At 35.9% G+C, this 21,314-nt stretch overlaps 1 long non-coding RNA gene across 8 annotated transcripts in view; it reads left to right on the top strand.

Moving 5' to 3' along the window:
• LOC141721769 (uncharacterized) overlaps positions 1–21,314 on the top strand; it is an 86,716-nt gene that overhangs the window by 44,724 nt on the left and 20,678 nt on the right. The gene's annotated exons all lie outside the window — the stretch shown is intronic.

Below are 21,314 nucleotides of genomic sequence, written 5' to 3'. Positions count from 1 at the left end.
AAAAAGAAGTTAAAAGCAAGTACCTGACAAAAAAAGAGTTAAAATCAAGTATGACTGAGCCTTTAAAATTTGGTAACTAAACTGATACCCACCGTTCGATATCTCCCTCTATATTTGACTCGAAAATCTGATATAATAGTCATATACGTTTTATATATGATTTATGATCCGTTTATTTTATTACCTTCAATCCATTTAAAGTTGTTTACAAAATATGATTTACCGACCCTCACATTAGTGCAGTGACTTGATTTACCGACCCTCACATTGGTGCAGTGACTTGCACTGGTAGCACCAAAATGAATCTAAAGTCCCTTTGTTGATAAACTTGTTGCCACTGTGGGTCTTCTTGGCATATGTGTTGATAACTTTAGGTATGAATTTGCGTGACTTGGCTGCCCTATATTTGCCTTTTTCATTTCTTTCCAGGTAAACCCTCTGTGATTTTTTGCTTAGATAAAACCACTTCTGTGATTTTTTGCTTAGATAAAACCACTTTTCATCAATGTGTATAAAGTTGTACATGGGATAATATTGTCTCTTTGTTGTTGGTGTGTCTCCCATTAGCAAATTTAGAACTCATTCAACCCTTTGAAATAGATTTGCCTCTTTCAAAGCAGGATGTAAAGGGTTTGTGTGAGGTTTAATGAGTCCCCTCTTTATCATTCTGTTTGCTGTAGTTGAAGATACTTTCAGTTGTATTGCCAAGTCTCATATGCATGTTCTGTCCCCCATGTTTATCTCAGTTATTGCATTAGGTTGCACTTGTATTCTTTTTCTCCCTGAGTTATGACCATTTGTTGACATGTTGTATGGCTCACTTGCTGCCTTTTGCCTCCTTGCAGTGCTCCATATTGTGCTGATTGTTCTCCTTGATACATTGAACAGATTTGCCACTTCTTAAACTGCACCATGCTTCAGTTTCCCCTCTGTCTGGTTGTTCAGAAGCCACATTACTACTTGCATCCTTGAATCACAGCTAAGCTTTGCCCTCCTTCTGTGATGTTGATTTTCCAGTTCTTCTGTGTCTTCTTCTGCTGGTTCATTCAAATCAAAAGGGAAAGCATAACTCATTTCTGAACAGAGGGGGTAAAGCAATGATGCAATCTGATCTTTCTTTTCCAATTTATACTTGTAAATTTTGATTGTAATCTTTGTGCATGTAATGCTGCAATCTGATTGTTTGTTAGCACTTGTAATCTCTTCACTGTTGGATATAATCTAAAACTTGTTTAGTGTCGTTTGCAGCTGTTGAATTGGTCATAATAATAACATGTGTTTAGGAGTTTTTTGAATAAATCAGTTATGGAGACTTTGTAGGGTGAAGTAGTTAGTCCATGAAGTTACTCCTAGTTTCTAGCCGTTATTTTTGCTTGTAAGTTCTTTTTGCACATTGTAAACATTATTCAATAATATGAAATAAACACAAGAGAGTTGCAGACATACTAATAGTTTTAAACTCTGATTCTGGGAATTAATCTCAGTTAATATATATACATATGTTTCTAATATTCTGGTATCAGAGCCATAGAGCTTGTGGAGGTTTATGTCAAAAGCAGCTATGGATGTGAACAAGTTGAAAGGAGGGTCAATAGGCCTAAGTTATCCTATGTTGGCGAAGGGAAACTACACAGCTTGGTCAATGAAAATGCGAGTGTTTATGGAAGCCCAAGGAGTTTGGGATGCTATTGAGCCGAGTAATCCGAAGGGCACTGTCGATAGTAAAATAGATAAAATTGCTATGGCAATGATTTATCAGGGAATCCCAGAGGAGATTTTACTATCACTTGTAGAGAGAAAAACTGCCAAGGAGGCATGGGTGGCCTGAAGACCATGTGTCAAGGGGCTGAGAAGGTTAAGACGGCAAATATTCAAACACTGGAAGCTGAGTTTGAATCGTTGCACATGAAAGAAACTGATATACTGGACGACTTTTACATGAAAATATATGGATTTGTGTCAAATATAAGGGCACTGGGGGAAGAAATGGCAGAGTCGTATGTAGTCAAGAAGATACTCCGTGTTGTTCCTCCAAAATTCTTGCAGATTGCATCGACGTTAGAACAATTTGGAGATCTCGATGTTATGTCTGTGGAAGAAGTGATAGGGTCTCTCAAGGCTCATGAAGAGAGACTAAAGGGAGCAAATCATGAAGAAAAATCAAAGAGTTTTTCATCAGGGTTAGGAGATCAACTCATGTTAACCGAAGAAAAATGGAGGAAACGTGAAGGTGACGAAGGAAAACTCTTGTTAACCAAGGAAGAATTGCTTAAAAAATTTGGTCGAGGTATGGAGAATACATCAGGCTTCAAAGACGTATGGTGAGAGACAAAAGTAAAGTAAAATGCTTCAGTTGTGGAGGGTATGGTCATTTCTTCGCAGAGTGTAGAAAGAATCGAAAGGGAAAGGAACAAAGGCGGGAGGTAAACATCTCTCAAGTGGATGATGATGAACCAACGTTGTTGATGGTGCAGAATTATACGACAAAAGGTGGTGAAGTTTCGATAGATGGAGGAAAGATGACGCCAAGACTCATGACAGTTGATAGTAAGAAGGACAGTGAGGCTGAGATTTGGTACCTGGACAATGGTGCGTCAAATCACATGACAGAACAAAAATCAAATTTCTGTTATCTCGATGAGCAGGTGACTGGAAGGGTTCGTTTTGGCGATGGCTCGACTGTGAACATTGAGGGTAAAGGGTGGATAACTCTCCATTGCAAAAATGGAGAAGAACGTCTGCTTAAGGATGTATACTACATTCCCAACTTATGCAATAACATCATAAGCCTTGGGCAAATCTCAGAGGAGGGTAATAGGGTCGTGATAAATGGAGAGATGTTGTGGATATATGATAATGAAGGGAAGCTGCACATGAAAGTCAAGCGATCCTCGAACAGGTTATACAAACTCTTTGTTAAAATTGGTAAACCCGTGTGTCTGTTGTCCAAGATTGAAGAAGATGCATGGTTGTGGCACTCGAGATTGGGGCACGTAAATTTCCAAGCTCTTGACCTGATGATGAAGAAAGGTATGGTGACCGGTATGCCAAAATTTAATCATCCAAAAGGGGTCAAATATATGGATTTGTGTCAAATATAAGGGCACTGGGGGAAGAAATGGCAGAGTCGTATGTACTAGTCAAGAAGATACTCCGTGTTGTTCCTCCAAAATTCTTGCAGATTGCATCGACGTTAGAACAATTTGGAGATCTCGATGTTATGTCTGTGGAAGAAGTGATAGGGTCTCTCAAGGCTCATGAAGAGAGACTAAAGGGAGCAAATCATGAAGAAAAATCAAAGAGCTTTTCATCAGGGGTGGGAGATCAACTCATATTAACCGAAGAAAAATGGAGGAAACATGAAGGTGACGAAGGAAAACTCTTGTTAACCAAGGAAGAATTGCTTAAAAAATTTGGTCGAGGTATGGAGAATACATCAGGCTTCAAAGACGTATGGTGAGAGACAAAAGTAAAGTAAAATGCTTCAGTTGTGGAGGGTATGGTCATTTCTCCGCATAGTGTAGAAAGAATCGAAAGGGAAAGGAACAAAGGCGGGAGGTAAACATCTCTCAAGTGGATGATGATGAACCAACGTTGTTGATGGTGCAGAATTATACGACAAAAGGTGGTGAAGTTTCGATAGATGGAGGAAAGATGACGCCAAGACTCATGACAGTTGATAGTAAGAAGGACAGTGAGGCTGAGATTTGGTACCTAGACAATGGTGCGTCAAATCGCATGACAGAACAAAAATCAAATCTCTGTTATCTCGATGAGCAGGTGACTGGAAGGGTTCGTTTTGGCGATGGCTCGACTGTGAACATTGAGGGTAAAGGGTGGATAACTCTCCATTGCAAAAATGGAGAAGAACGTCTGCTTAAGGATGTATACTACATTCCCAACTTATGCAATAACATCATAAGCCTTGGGCAAATCTCAGAGGAGGGTAATAGGGTCGTGATAAATGGAGAGATGTTGTGGATATATGATAATGAAGGGAAGCTGCACATGAAAGTCAAGCGATCCTCGAACAGGTTATACAAACTCTTTGTTAAAATTGGTAAACCCGTGTGTCTGTTGTCCAAGATTGAAGAAGATGCATGGTTGTGGCACTCGAGATTGGGGCACGTAAATTTCCAAGCTCTTGACCTGATGATGAAGAAAGGTATGGTGACCGGTATGCCAAAATTTAATCATCCAAAAGGGGTCAAATATATGGATTTGTGTCAAATATAAGGGCACTGGGGGAAGAAATGGCAGAGTCGTATGTACTAGTCAAGAAGATACTCCGTGTTGTTCCTCCAAAATTCTTGCAGATTGCATTGACGTTAGAACAATTTGGAGATCTCGATGTTATGTCTGTGGAAGAAGTGATAGGGTCTCTCAAGGCTCATGAAGAGAGACTAAAGGGAGCAAATCATGAAGAAAAATCAAAGAGTTTTTGATCAGGGGTAGGAGATCAACTCATGTTAACCGAAGAAAAATGGAGGAAACGTGAAGGTGACGAAGGAAAACTCTTGTTAACCAAGGAAGAATTGCTTAAAAAATTTGGTCGAGGTATGGAGAATACATCAGGCTTCAAAGACGTATGGTGAGAGACAAAAGTAAAGTAAAATGCTTCAGTTGTGGAGGGTATGGTCATTTCTCCGCAGAGTGTAGAAAGAATCGAAAGGGAAAGGAACAAAGGCGGGAGGTAAACATCTCTCAAGTGGATGATGATGAACCAACGTTGTTGATGGTGCAGAATTATACGACAAAAGGTGGTGAAGTTTCGATAGATGGAGGAAAGATGACGCCAAGACTCATGACAGTTGATAGTAAGAAGGACAGTGAGGCTGAGATTTGGTACCTGGACAATGGTGCGTCAAATCACATGACAGAACAAAAATCAAATTTCTGTTATCTCGATGAGCAGGTGACTGGAAGGGTTCGTTTTGGCGATGGCTCGACTGTGAACATTGAGGGTAAAGGGTGGATAACTCTCCATTGTAAAAGTGGAGAAGAACGTCTGCTTAAGGATGTATACTACATTCCCAACTTATGCAATAACATCATAAGCCTTGGGCAAATCTCAGAGGAGGGTAATAGGGTCGTGATAAATGGAGAGATGTTGTGGATATATGATAATGAAGGGAAGCTGCACATGAAAGTCAAGCGATCCTCGAACAGGTTATACAAACTGTTTGTTAAAATTGGTAAACCCGTGTGTCTGTTGTCCAAGATTGAAGAAGATGCATGGTTGTGGCACTCGAGATTGGGGCACGTAAATTTCCAAGTTCTTGACCTGATGATGAAGAAAGGTATGGTGAGTGGTATGCCAAAATTTAATCATCCAAAAGGGGTTTGCAGTGGGTGCTTGATGGCAAAACAAACAAGGAAATCAGTCCCAACTCGAGCCAGATTCATTGCAACAAAAAAACTAGAGTTAATCCACGGGGACATCTGTGGACCTATTTCACCAACTACTCAAGCAGGTAATCGATATTTCTTCTTACTGGTAGATGATTTTACTAGAGTTATGTGGGTTTATATGCTTAACAGTAAAGATGAAGCATTTGGAGTATTCAAAAAATTTTGTTCATTGGTTGAGAATGGTCGAAATGAAAGGATAAAGATTTCCAGGACAGACCGAGGAGGAGAATTTACGTCAAATGAGTTCAGGTCTTATTGTGAGGAAAATGGAATCACAAGACATCTTACCACACCGTACACGCCCCAACAAAATGGCGTGGTTGAACGGAGGAATAGGACTGTTGTTGAGATGGCAAGAAGCTACTTAAAACAAATGAAACTCCCATCTATGTTGTGGGCAGAGGCTATACGTCACTCGGTGTATATTCTGAATAGACTGTCTACAAGATTTTTAACAGACCATACACCATTTGAAGCTTGGGCAGGATCAAAGCCTGACATCGGACATGTAAGAGTCTTCAGATGTGTAGCTCATATGAACACCCCAGGGAATCAAGTGAAGAAGTTGGATGATCGAAGCATCCAGGTGATTAATTTGGGCAAGGAATCTGGAACTAAATGATATAGACTATACAATCCCAACAACAAGCAATTGTATGTTAGCAAAGATGTTATATTCGACGAAACAAAGTGCTGGAACTGGGATGCAGAGGAAGGAAACATGACAAATCAGTCGGACACATTTATTGTGTTTGACATTATCTCTACGGAGACAGGCGAACAGAATTTTTATGAAGGCGATATGAATGATTTAGAGATGTCAACTCCCATGTCACAAATAATAAATGAAAGTGTAGACGCTGATATGTACGATGACAGTACCACGCCCAAAAGGTTCAGGTCTCTTGTTGACATTTACAATGAAACAGAAGAAATAGAAATTGAAGATGAGTTAATGTTGATGGGTATAGACGAGCCAAACTCCTTCAAAGTTGCAGAAAAAGGATCCAGCTTGGAAACAGGCCATGCAATCAGAAATGGAGTCAATAGAACAAAACGGAACTTGGAAACTTACTGCATTGCCACCCGGACGTAAAATGATAGGTCTGAAATGGGTTTACAAGCTCAAGAGAGATGCAAAAGGAAACATAGTCAAGCATAAAGCTCGACTAGTTACAAATGGGTATGTTCAAGAACAGGGAGTAGACTTCGATGAAGTTTATGACCCTGTCACCAAACTTGAGACTGTGAGGCTATTGTTGGCGTTAGCAGCAAAAAATTCATGGATAGTCCATCATTTGGACGTAAAAACGGCATTTCTGAATGGTGACATAAAGGAGGAGGTGTACGTGATGCAACCGGAGGGCTTTATGAAAGAGGGGCATGAGAATATGGTATACAGACTACTTAAGGCATTGTACGGTTTAAAACAGGCTCCTCGAGCCTGGTATTCCAAGCTAAGTGGTTGTCTTGAAAGCCTTGGTTTCGTGAAATGCCCGTACTAACCTGCTGTTTACACTAAACGCATGAGAGGAGAATCTATGGTTGTGGGTGTGTATGTTGATGATCTATTGGTTACAGGAACTAATGTGGAGATTATCAATAATTTTAAGGAACAAATGAACAACAAGTTTAAAAAGCTTTAATGAATCAGAATAATGCAATACACAAAAAGCTTAAGGAGAAGATAATAATATGGGAGAATTCTATTATCTTGCACAAAAAGATATGGATTCATTCCATTCGATTACAAAGTACTACTTGACCGTATATTCTAGCTGGCTACCAAACTACATCTGCAAATACTAAACTACCCTTCTGTGAAGGACAAAAGGTGATAAATGATCAGAGACAAACAACCTTAACAACCATCCAAGATAAGACAAAAGTAAACAACACTTTATTTTATTGCTACTCTACTACTGCTAAATATAGGATGGACATAAGATGGACTTAATACTGAGGTGCAACATTTCATTTCCTTATCACTCCCCCTTAAGATGAGTGGAGGGCTTGCCTAAGACTCCAATCTTGCTCAAGAGATTATAGTGCTGCTTGACAGAGAGGGTTTTTGTCATGACATCTGCAAGCTGAGCATGTGAGGGAACATATTCAGTGACTATCTCACCAGAATTGAATTTATCCCTGATAAAATGACAGTCAATCTCTATGTGTTTTGTTCTCTCATGCTGCACTGGATTGGCTGCAATAGAGATAGCAGCTTGATTATCACACTTCATCACAGTAGGAGGCAGATCATGCAGGCCAATATCTTTCAGCAAGGTTGTCAACCATGTCACTTCACATGTAGTCAGTGCAAGAGCCCTATATTCTGCTTCTTCTGTTGATCTTGCAACCACTGTTTGCTTCTTGGTTTTCCAGGAAATTGGAGAAGAGCCAAGCAACACACAGTATCCAGTGGTGGACTTTCTTGTATGAGGGCAACTGGCCCAATCACTGTCACAATAGGCAGTGAGGTGGGCTGAAGAAGATGATGCCAGTAAAATTCCTTGTCCAGGATTGCCCACTAAATACCTTAGCAATCTTTTTGCCACCTGCATATGAACATTTGTAGGCCTCTGCATGAATTGGGATAAAATGTGGACAGGATATGACAGGTCAGGCCTTGTAACTGTTAGATAAATCAGTTTTTCAAGCAGCCTTTGATAAGGATGAGGGTCAATTAACACATCTCCTTTGTCTGGAGTGAGCTTGAGATGAGAGTCCAAAGGCAGTTTAAGTGGAGTGGCATTAGTAAGCCCAAATTCTTCAATAAGATCCAGAGTGAACTTCTTTTGGGACATGAAGATACCCTTATTTGATCTGTCAATTTCCAGTCCAAGGAAATAAGAAACTGGCCCTAAGTCCTTCATATGGAACACACTGGACAAGAATGCTTTTAGGTCAGCAATAGAGGATTGACAATTTCCTGTGATGAGAATGTCATCAACATATACAAGCACCACTGTAATGATGTTTCCTGCAGTTTTTGTAAACATACTATAATCAGTTTTAGAATGTTTGTATCCAGTTGAAGTGAGAGTAGTTCTTAACTTGTTTGCCCAGAGCCTTGGGGCCTGTTTCAGGCCATACATGGCTTTTTTCAGTTTGCAAACCATAAGTTGACCCATTTTTGTTGTGATCTCCCCCTGTGCTTGATTAACTCTGCTTCCAATGCCTGTATAACCTTGAGGGAGCTTCATGTACACCGTATCATCTAGCTCTCCATGCAAAAATGCATTTGATACATCCATTTAAAATGCAAACCAATCCATCATAGCAGCAACAGCCAGCAAAGCCCTCACTGTTGCCATTTTTGCCACAGGGGCAAAGGTCTCCATGTAGTCAACACCATAAGTTTGTCTGCAACCTAGTATAACCAGCCTTGCCTTGTGTTTATCTATAGTTCCATCTGATCTAAATTTGGTTTTGAATAACCACTTACATCCAATAGCAGTTTTATGAGGTGGAAGTGTGGTTATCTCCCAAGTTTCATTGTCTTCAAGGGCCTGTAGTTCTAGATTCATAGCATCTACCCAATGGTTGTGTTTAACAGCTTGAGAGAAACTGATAGGATCTTTGTACTCTGCCATTATGGCCAGAAAACAGTGAAATGATGGTTGAGCACTGTAAGAAATAATAGATTGAAGGGCTATAGCTGTGTTAGTGGATGGTGTGACAAAATCAGACATCCAAGCAGGTTTTTGTGTGTTTCTAGTGGACCTTCTAGGAACAATTTCATGCTCAGATTGCTGATTATCTTCCATATCATCAGGCTGATGAGGATTTTGAGGTGAGGTATTGTTGCTGTTTTCACTAGTATCATTCTCAGGAGAAGATTGCCAAGTGTCACTTTCTATAATGTCATCAGCGAGACAATCATTTTTAGTTGAAGGTATGGGTACAGGTAATGGTAATATGTAAGGGTTCGGTGTAGAGGAATTCAAGGGAAATACTGTTTCACAAAAGGTTACATTTCTGGAGACAAATGGAATCATACTGGTCAAGTTCAGTAATCTATAACCTTTCTGTGTAGGAGGGTATCCAATGAACACACATGGAAGGCCTCTAGCAACAAACTTGTCATGAACAGGTGCAGGGTTTGAAGCAAAAGTAAGGCATCCAAACACCTTCATGTAGTCATAATCTGGCAGTTCCTTGTGAAGTTTCTGATATGGAGAGACAAATTTAAGAGCTGCATTGGGCAATCTATTTATGATATAGACTGCAGCCAGCACACAGTCTCCCCAGTGAGAGAGAGACAATCCAGATTGGAACTTAAGAGCTCTGGAGACTTCAAGAACATGCATGTGCTTTCTTTCCACCCTAGCATTCTGTTGTGGTGTGTAAGCACAGGATGTTTGATGAACAATTCCTTCTTTTGAGAAGAATGCAGTACAAGCTTGATCAGCAAATTCAAGAGCATTATCTGATATGAAACATGATCAATGTATTTAAATAATCTGACTTATGTTGAATCAGATAAATCCATGTCATTCTAGAATAATCATCTACAAGTGTGATGAAGTACCTGAATTTTCCTCGTGTGCAGACTTTGTAAGGTCCCCATATGTCAGTGTGAACTAGAGCAAATGGAAGATCAGCATGTGATGAGCTCAATGAGAATGGTGATTTTGTATGTTTAGCCATTGGACAGGTGACACACACTTGCATCTGATCCTTGATATAAGGCTTCACAAATGACAAATGTTCCAACTTTGAATTTGATGCATGCCCAAGCCTTTGATGCAACAAATTGTATACATCAGACCTTCCAATCCTTTCTCCTTCTTTTTCTGTATTGGCTTTGAGGCACATTTTATCTCCATTATGTGACTTTGAAAACCATTTTGAATCAGTAGATGGACCATTCAAGTAGTAGAGCCCTCTTTTTAGGTGCCCCATTCCCCTTACTGCCTTAGATTTTGAGTCCATAACCACACACTTGTCAGGATAAAACATTACATCACATTGATTATCCTTGGCCAATTTGTGTATAGAGAGGAAATTGTGAGTGAATTTCGGTACATACAGCACATTAAGCATTTTCAGACCATTGCTTATTTCTGCATCTCCCACATGTGTGATTGTAGCTGTTGCACCAGTTGGAAGCTTGATAGTATAGTTGGGAGGAGCTGGTTTGACATTTATGAGCTTATCCAAGCAAGCTGTCATGTGATCAGTGGCGCCTGAGTCCATGATCCAGTGAGCATTCGACTTATGGTCATGTTGATTGCAATTGATCATACCAGAGAAGGCTCCTTCGAGTTCTTCATCTGTGTCATTTCCTGAGTTGTTAGGAATCAGCTTTAAAAGTTGTTCAAGTTGATGTGCTGTAACCATTACATTGTATTTATCAGAGTTACCACACTCTCCTTGTATCACATTTTCCATCCTGGAACCACTTGGCCTGTTTCCAGACCATTTTTGTTGATTTTGACCCTCAGATTTGCTATGCCATTTTGGATATCCAACTTTAAGCCAACACTTGTCACTATGATGGCCTTTCCTACCACATACATTACACTGTGGCCTTTTCACAACATTTCCTTTACTGAACATGGCAGACATCTCAACATCAGGAAGAGAGGATCCCTATAAGACATCCCTTTGGGACTCTTCTTGTTGAATAGCAGAACATGCTACTTCAACAGATGGTAATGGCATTATCATCAGCAACTGACTTCTAATAGCAGCATAAGAGTCATCTAGACCATTTAAAAACTGAAAGAGTTTGGACTCTTCCTTAATCGTTTCAATGGCAGTGAGGAGTTTGGTGACTTCTGGTGTAGGAGTGTTGATGGAGGGAAGAAGATTCATTGAGTCAATCTCCTCCCAAAGTCCACTCATTTCAATATAATATTCATTTATATTTCTACCAGACTGCCTAACACTGAATAGATCTTTGTTAAGTTTATATTTCCTAGACCCATTAGTGAGTGAAAACCTTTTTTCAAGATGTTTCCAAATCTCAGCAGTCGTACCAATAAATAAAACAGATTTCTTGATATTATCAGAAATATTGTTGTGGAGCCAGGAGATTACCAGATTGTTGCAGATGTCCCATTGAGCTGCTTCAGTGGCCTCTCCAGTTTTTTTACCGTGCTTCCATCGACAAATCCCAGCTTGCGTTTGGCTGAGAGTTGAATCTCAAACGACCTTCTCCATGCCCTATAATCTCCAGCTCCCTGTAATTTTTGAACACTAACAGATGTAGGTCCATCAGAGGGATGCATAAAAAGAGGGTTTTGAAGATCTGAAAAAGTGAATCTAGTGCCTGTTGTCATTAGAATAAATCTTGACACAGAAGAAAGAAATATGCAGAATTGCAGATGCTCCTTATCACTATGGAATATGTGTATGCGGCTCTGATACCATAAAAAGTTTTAATGAAACAGAATAATGCAATACACAAAAAGCTTAAGGAGAAGATAATAATCTGGGAGAATTCTATTATCTTGTACAAAAAGATATGGATTCATTCCATTCGATTACAAAGTACTACTTGACCATATATTCTAGCTGGCTACCAAACTACATCTGCAAATACTAAACTACCCTTCTGTGAAGGACAAAAGGTGATAAATGATCAGAGACAAACAACCTTAACAACCATCCAAGATAAGACAAAAGTAAACAACACTTTATTTTATTGCTACTCTACTACTGCTGAATATAGGATGTACATAAGATGGACTTAATACTGAGGTGCAACATTTCATTTCCTTATCAAAGTTTGATATGAGTGACATGGGAAAGTTATCGTATTATTTGGGAATTGAGGTGAAGCAAGAGGCGAATTATATTGAACTTAAACAAGCTGGATATGCTCGTAAAGTGTTGGAGAAAGCAGGCATGGCTGATTGCAACCCTTCGAAGTTCCCAATGGATCCTAAAGTACAGATTACAAAAGATGAAGGAGGTATCCCACTGAACCCAACACAGTTTAAAAGTATGATAGGTGGGCTGAGGTATCTTATTCACACAAGGCCTGATGTGGCTTCTGTTGTAGGAATTATTAGCCGATTCATGGAACGACCAACTCAGTTACATCTAAATGCTGTAAAAAGGATATTGCGGTATATTAAGGGAACGCTGGAGTATGGTCTTGTGTATGCAAAGGACAGTGGTAATAATGTTCTTACTGGCTATTCACACAACGACCACACAGGTTATATCGAGGACAGGAAGAGCACCGGGAGAATGGTGTTTTACCTAAATGAAAGTTTAATTACGTGGGTATCTCAGAAACAACATTGTGTAGCCTTATCATCATGCGAAGCTGAGTTTATGGCAGCCACAGCTGCAGCCTGTCAAGCTATCTGGTTACGGAAGGTTCTTAGACAAATTACAGGAGAAACGATTGAACCAGTTGTGATCTACATTGATAACAAGTCTGCAATTGACTTGTCTAAGAATCCAACAATTCATGGTCGCAGCAAGCACATCGATGTGCGTTACCATTTCATAAGAGAGTGTGCTGAACGGGGTGAGATCGTGGTTAAACACGTGGATGGCGAAAATCAAAGAGCTGATTCACTGACTAAGGCGCTGTTTGCAGTTAAATTTGATCGAATGAGAAGACTGCTGGGGATGAAAAATGTTAACAGACAAGTTTGAGATTATGGGGAAGAATGTTAGATATAATCTAAAATCTGTGTCATTCACAATATGGGCAATTTATTAAGGTACAGAGAGAGTACTAAATAGAAGCTGATTCAGCTTACACTCTTGTATCAGCAGCTGACACATGAACCAAATTTTTCAGTACATGGAGAGTTCATAATGGACTAAGAATGTATACTCTGGTTTTATCTGTGAATAATTTTCTCGCCACATATAAAAACACAACTGTATACGACGTAAATGAGAGTTCTGAAAGTGAATGGGGAAGTGACTTACGTAACTATGCATGTTAAGTGTTTGATAAGAAGCCTCAACTAATGCTTTGGAATGAAATAGAATACTAATGGGATCCTTCGTAGTGTGGCAACATGAAGGGTACAATAGAAGGGCGCACAATGGAGATATTTGGTCTAATAACTGAAGGAGTTTAGCGAATTAGAATTAATAGTGGTTCAAATGAGGGGACATATATCGAACATTATTCTCGAGAGATATAGTTGAAGATCATGACTGGAATTTTCGAGCAGTCACTATGACTTGGATGATAGTAGTGACTTAAAGAAAGAAGTGACCAATGGAGATATAGTAGTGAATATTTAAACAAAATGCTACGAAAACAATCAGATTTGATCCTTTTGAATATGACTAGAAAGTGGACGCTTTTATTGTGGGTGGCATCTATAGCGTTGGAGTGGAGGACTTGCATTGCAACCAAATAGGCACCAATAAGAAGACAATGTGGCATCGATGGGAGTGATAATTCTTGTAAATGGATCAGAATCTTTGTAAATATGATTTCTGGTCCACAGTTTCTGTATATTAAGAATGCAATTTGATCAGATACTGTGAGGTGATCATACTTTTTTGATTGTGTGCCGAGCCATGTACGCAGGCTTCATGCTCTGGGCTGACTGCTTAAGGTGAATAAGGAAGCCACCATATAGGGTGGTTAAACTCAAAATTTATCAGCTCTAGGAGAATGTAACATTAATGCCTATCGGAACATCTATTCGTTCATGCTAATTCAGAAAACAGGCAAGTTTCTACCTTTTCTTTCTTTAATGTCGGTCATACTTTTAAGTAATATTTTTTCTTTTATACTGGAAATGCGATAATTTGTTTTATAAAGCAACTTTGTTGTTCCCTGGAACCGAAAGTGTCACCCTGGTTTGACTATACTCATTTTTATGAAGTCTTGGGAAAGAATTTGATCTGCTTAAACATAAGCAACTTTCTGGTGATGAAAGTAAATTTCGTGTGACTTAATTTTGTACTGATGAAATTAATAGTTCATGAAAGTGTTGGGGAATTAAATTTATTTAGTCCTTGGTGGAATAATTATTTGAATCATCTGTGGACTCATCAAATCTTATTTGACCGCTGCATATACAACTAGTTTATATTATATGCTGCAACTCCACCTCTTCCTCATTCTTGCTTTCTTTATTTCTTTTAAAAGTACAATTTTATTATTTCATCAGGAACACAATACTACCTCATTTCTTTCTCATATCATTGATACTTTTGGCATTTAATATATGATGTTCTGGATCCATATTCTTCTAAATGCATGCATCTTAATGATTGTTTTAAAATTTGAAATTTGATTTGTTGATATATTCTTATTAGTTCAATTGGATTTCGAATCCATATCCTTCTATTCCTTAGCAAGTGTAATATTATAATAGGCTAAATTATTATCGAACTTACCCTCAATTTGCAGTTGGATAGCTGAACTCAAAATGTTTGTAGTCAACTAACTAAACTAGTTTAAACTTGCATTTACATGATCACCGTTAATTTTTTAAGTATGATTAACAGAATTGTGATGTGGCAAGATGATGTGTTATAAATTGTTTACGTTGACGTGCTAATTTATCATACCCAGTTGATTTGATTATCCATCCTTTATTGACCCAATAGTTACACTTGAGTAATATATTATATGAAAAATCTCCTTTAAAAAATGCTCTTAAAAATCAATAAACATATTAATTAATAAAAGCCCATTTTTGATTTTTCCAATGGACAAATCTTCATCAAGTTTATCTCCTCTCTCCCTTTCTCATCTTTACATGTACACACACATATATCATACATACTTACAGACACAAATGATGATTTCTCTCTATATATAAATATGTAACTCGCTGCTACAATGGCTTTCACACCTCTGCGAACTTTTACATCACTATTAACATATTAATTCCAATAAAAATCTCCACCACGCACGAAAACTTACCTTCCCAAACTTAAATTACTAATAAAATAATTCTCTCAAATCGTTTCTATAGGCTTCATCAATTAAATATTTGTCGATGGAAAAATGAAAAGTTGATCTTTCGGAGAATGATTGGGGACGGGACAATGGGTTAACAAGAAAGCGATGAATAAAAAGGAGATGTCTGTAAACGCTTGGAATAATTATTGTTCTTCGGTTGTCCTTTGATACTTCATCTCCTTTTATATGTTTATAAATTGTTTATCAATCAGGATATATAGTATGTTTGGTTTGAACCCGGGTTAAAGTTATTTGTTGGGTTGGCCGAACGGGTCTATATTGATTGGATTTTTGGGTTAAAGACCTATCTGGCAGTCTATATGTAAAAACTATGTCCCTCTGTTAAAAGTCAAAGGAAGTAATGGCAGTGCAAGTTTACTTTTGTTTAATGACTGAAGTGCAAGTTTATATTACTTCACTTAATCGACTGCAAACTTTTTGAGTTTGATTATCCAGTTGCAAGTTACTGATCAGTTCAATTATGGTTTAGCCTATTAACCCAATATTATCATTCTCGTACTTATCAAGCTTATTAACCCAATATTATCATTCTCGTACTTATCAAGCTGAATCACATTTGTCTTGCTCTTTTCTTTGGATACTTCAATTTTTTTTAGAATATAATGATTCTATTCTCTAGGGGTTTGTGCTATATATATATATATGTATGTATTTATGTGTATATATATAGGTGTTGGTGGAATTCATATTCTTTGGGTACTTTTTTTATCAAGAACTCTATTGTGACACCTGTTGCATTGTTGCATTGGTGTTGTGACGTGTTCATTGTATCTATTGGAGGTTCATTTGTTTCTTTGTGGATATGAATATTGCATCCAAAACTCGCCGTGTGGAAAAAGACATACGTTGTAGTTTATATTCGTTTTTTTCTTCTAGACTCTAGTATCTCTCATGTGTCGAGATATACGTTCTTATAGATGATTATCATTTGTGGATGTTTTCATTATCTTAGCCAAATACAGGATTCCTCGGAAATCAAACAAATTCATTTCTTATGTATTTTCCATCATTCTAAGAAACAAATATATTGAATATTAATATTCAAATATTGACAATTGTATTACACATATAACTTCAGGTATTACATGGTTTAATTCTTAAACAAATGTTGCTCGAACTCAATATTAGTTTAGTGGTATGACCTATGGTAGTGAACTTTTGGGCATTATTGCTCACTTTTGAAAATTCTTGTTGAACTGGCCAGATAAAGAAGTCAAGCAGCAGGATGAGAAAACATCAACATGACACAAAAGGGAAGGTTGTAGGGTGGATGCGAGAAATGTTGATGCAAGAATTTGGAAGACTAATTTAGCAATGGGGGCAACTGTTTAGTAACCCTTGAGGTATGTTAACTGTTTAATTGTTATGTTCGCATGTACTAAGAAAGTTGATAAATAGTCTCTGCTCTGACGACTTGAGTTTTAGTTATATATAATAGAATATACTGGATTTGTGGCGTAACATGGTGCCAAAAATGGGCAACTTGGTCCGGCATTCCTATCACTCCAATAGAGAGCCAACAAGAGTGCCATGCCACATCAAGTCAAGTCATGTGGCACTTTGGCTCTCTTTTTTGCACCCTCATTGGAGTTGTTCACATTTGAGGGTGAACGCCGCTTAAAAGTGAGTTTCCAACTTGGTTTCATTCGCAACAACAAGATTAGTACTGGTATCTTCACATGTAGGCATCCTTGACACTTTTTGTTGAGTTATTTATTTTTTTGATGGGTAAAACAATTCATTATTCATAAGCCATACGGAATTTACATTAATAATAATTTAACGCATACATTAAAATATCAGATCAAGATTTACTTCATTAAAACTATCATCATTGAGTAGATCTTCCATTGTGGCGCATCCCTTGCTCGAAATACTGAGACATGCAACTTTTTTCAAGAGTCAATCTAACGATTTGGTGTAGTTTGTTAAATAATATCCGAAAAATCTACCAGTCAATGAATTATAATTATGAAAATCATGTAAATCAGCGATGTAGAACTTAAAAACAAAATCAAACTTTCACAAGGAAGGACAAAAACAACAAAAACTCTCAACAATGAGAAAGCTATATTTAACAGAATATGATACGAACAAAAACAATTAAAGGAGGCTTATCATGATAGCCCCTAAATTGAAAAAGAGTGTTAGGGTTCTTTATGAGAGAAAAGGAGAGAGGCAGCTCAAGTTTTTAATATGTATATATGAGTTGATTAACTTGAAACCTCTCAGCACCAAAGAAATCTTCTCAACAATTAGGTTACATATTCAAATAAGTTATCAATTTAACTCTTCTCTCGAACTTTGTATGTTAATATAAATTTCAATAGTATAATAAATTCAGATTAATATATATTATATATCTATACTATCTATCTATCTATACTTTTATATTACTAATAGTATTGAGATGAAACATTGAAAATTTGGTTGTTGGTACTCTGGTCAATCAATTCAGTGCCGTTAAATATTACTAATCAAGTTGATAAGAACCGTTAGATGTAATCATAAAAATTATTGTATAAGTTTGAACCTATTAGCAACATATTAAAATTATTATTTACAATATATAATGATAAAAACAACCTGCATCGCACATGTTAAATACTAGTCTATACTTCTATACAACATTATTATATACGAAACATTAAAAGTTTGGTAGTTGGTCGGTACTTGCTGAAATTACTCAATTACCCTTAGTTAATACTAATCTTTAATTATTTATCCTTACATCCTTACTTAATTAATTATTTTTTCATCTAAATCGGTAGTTTTCATATTTTTTCCTAAATCCTTATAATATGGGATCTGATCTTAGGATTCTTATGCTATTCTTACGCTGAGATGATCACATTGTTTTGTGTGTAAAGTCAACATTACTTTTGGCTCTTTATTCCTTCCCATAGATCCCGACTCATATCCCCTCTTACCTTTTTGTTTTAAATACTCCAGAAAAAATTAACAAATCCTCTCCCAAATATGAGATCGATAATTAGTAAAAAAAGAAGGAAGTATGAGATCGATGCCAAACAAATAAATTATATTTACGGGGTTTGGAAAAGATAAAGAAAATTTTAATTAATTTTTATAAAATTTTAAAATGTAAATTTATAACTAACAGTTTTTAAACCTAATTTTGTAAATAACATACACAAGAGTGATTGCATGCTTTGACGGTTTGATACATACTTTTTTCTTGAATATGATCCATATTTTAAATTTTTTTGTTTCGTAAAAAAAATTAACTTAACAAAATACAAAAAAAATTAAAATTATCTACAAGTATTTCTTTTAGATTAAAATCTATCTATACTATACATACAATATGATAATAGACAAAATATTGAAAATTTGGTTGTCCGAAATCGTACATGTTGAACTTAATTAATTAACCATACTTAATTACCCTAATACAAATTCATATTAAATTCAACTTCCTTTATGGTTCTAACTAACCTCTATACTATCTAGATGAAATATTGATAATTTGATTGTCGGTACATGTTCTTTAGTACACATTGATTTTACCAAATAACCATTACTTTACTTAAAACTTTTATTAGCTTTACTAAAACAATTATTATAGAAAAAGAAATCAAAATATTTTTCAACTTAAAAACGTTACATTTTCTATTTATCCCAACTAAAACACCTCTATATATATCATGTGCAAGTCTATTTATTAAAATAAAATAATAATACTATAAATACCAATATCTAACAAATTACCTTTTCAGTTGAATACAATACCTTGCTTTTTTCTGACCAAGCCCCCTTCTTTTAAAAAAATAACATAGACATATCTATTTAACAAAATAAAATAATGATAAATTATAAATATTATGACCAATTACCATTTTCAACTAATACGCACTATCAATTAATTCAAATTAATGATTTGGGATATTAAAAATTTCGATTTAAATTAAATTAAAACTTCAAATAATATTAAAGGAAGTTCGTGCATCGCATGAGATTTAAACTAGTATCTATTATAATAGACGAAATATTAAAATTTTGATAGTCGGTCGGTCGCTACCTGCCGAATTACTTAATTACCCTTACTTAAATATTATTTTACTTTTACTTAATTATCTTTATTTAATTATCTATTTATACAATACAACTTTAAAATGGACAAAAGACACTCCCCAGTCACCGTTACCAATCTGTTGCTGCCGCCTCCGGCCTTTCGCCTTTGCAAATATGCACTTCACTTCACCTTTTTTTTTTTCTTTTTTTGCGAGGAGTAGTGGCTGGAACCACACCTCTATCATTTATAATTTATAAACATGTAACTTCTAATATTAAAAATTTTACATTAAAAAAGTTTAAGTAATTAATTAATGTATAAACAACCAAGAGAGTTTTCCGCGAGCTAAATGAGTCGAGTCGAATTGGCTCGCAAGCTCAACACTTAAAAAACAAAATTATTAAATTTAATTAAATTTGATATATAAATAATGAAATGATTTTTAAAAATTACTTATATGTAAATTTTAAACGAGTTCGAGTCGGTTTGAGTTTAATTTTGAGTTTCGAGCTCTAATCGAGTTCGATAAATTCTTAGTCGAGCACAGTTAAACGAGTTCGAAATTAGCTTAACTCGAATTACAACCTAACTAAAGATAATCCGGTTATCTGTAAAATGAGCCAAACATATTAAAACAATATTAATGTATACTACAGGTGTTACTATGGGTTTGTGCAATACTATATCTATACTATTATTTAAAGCCTCAAATATTAGAAATATTAGTTTTTGGTTCACCTCCCACTCCCGAGTACTCGTCCAAGTTGGCCGATTTTTAGAACACTGGTTTTTATTAAACTCTTGATATCCTTACTCAATTTTATCGAAGAAATATGTACTAATGTTCGACAATATTCGACATTTATTTCTACACAAATTTTTATGTTTTCCGTCTTTATATTTATAATTATTATTTTGTAACTGTTAAAAATAAATAAATTATTAATTTGTATTTTTTGTTGTAAATAAAAATATATATAATTAATACTTTGATTCCAGAAAAAGTTTGTAAAAAAATTAATTTTAATTATGCAATCGAAATATATTAAAATATATGTTGAAAAATCAAACAACAAATACTAATGAGATTCAATCTTGTTTTATTACAAAAATTATTGTAATTTGACCAATTATGTGGTTTAGGTTTTTGGGCCGGAGTAAAAGTTTAAAAGATAAGGAAGTCGTGAAATATCCTTACTAGATAATTATATCATAAGAACAAGAGATAATGAAGATGGATTACTCTTTTACAAATGAACACTTTAAACTACTTTTTTCTATGAAATATACTTTTCAAATCTACATAAACAAAATTAAATGTGAAAATAAGATTAACACACATGACATTACACCCTAAATTTTATTAGCAAAATATTCTTAGGTTATATACCCTAAATTTTATTAGAAATATATTCTTAGGTTATATAGTACTGATGTGGCCGCTCAAAGTTAAACTAATGAAAAGTTACATATTTGTTAGAAATTAATATGCGAAACTTATCTTTTTCAAAAAATTATTTTACGAAAATTAGGCAAAATATTTTTTTCACAAGATGGTATATAATCTCTGTTTTATAATTTATAAGTTGTAAAATAAATATATTATGAATCTTAGAAATACAAAATACATTAGTTTCAACTTTGTGAAGTTGAAATTAGAAAAGAAAAAATGCGTCAAATTATCAAGTTGTTTAAAACACAGGGAAAATCTGGAGTGGAGAGTGTTCTTTGTATCACATGGGCAGCAAACATTTCTATCTTCACTCCTACATAAGGAAGTTCTTCGTTTCCAGTAAAATAATACAATTGCCTTTGAAGTAAAATCTTAATTCTATCTCCACTTCTTATTGAGATTTCATCTCCGCTTATGCATTTCACCACATAATATACTTCACCCCTGTACTGCTCACTGATACAGGAATCAGACAGGACTTTGTTGTA

Source organism: Apium graveolens, chromosome 4, assembly GCF_009905375.1.
Source record: "Apium graveolens cultivar Ventura chromosome 4, ASM990537v1, whole genome shotgun sequence".
NCBI classification, from domain to species: Eukaryota; Viridiplantae; Streptophyta; class Magnoliopsida; order Apiales; family Apiaceae; genus Apium; species Apium graveolens.
The sequence above is the reverse complement of the archived record's forward strand: the minus strand, read 5'-3'. Positions and strand labels throughout refer to the sequence as shown.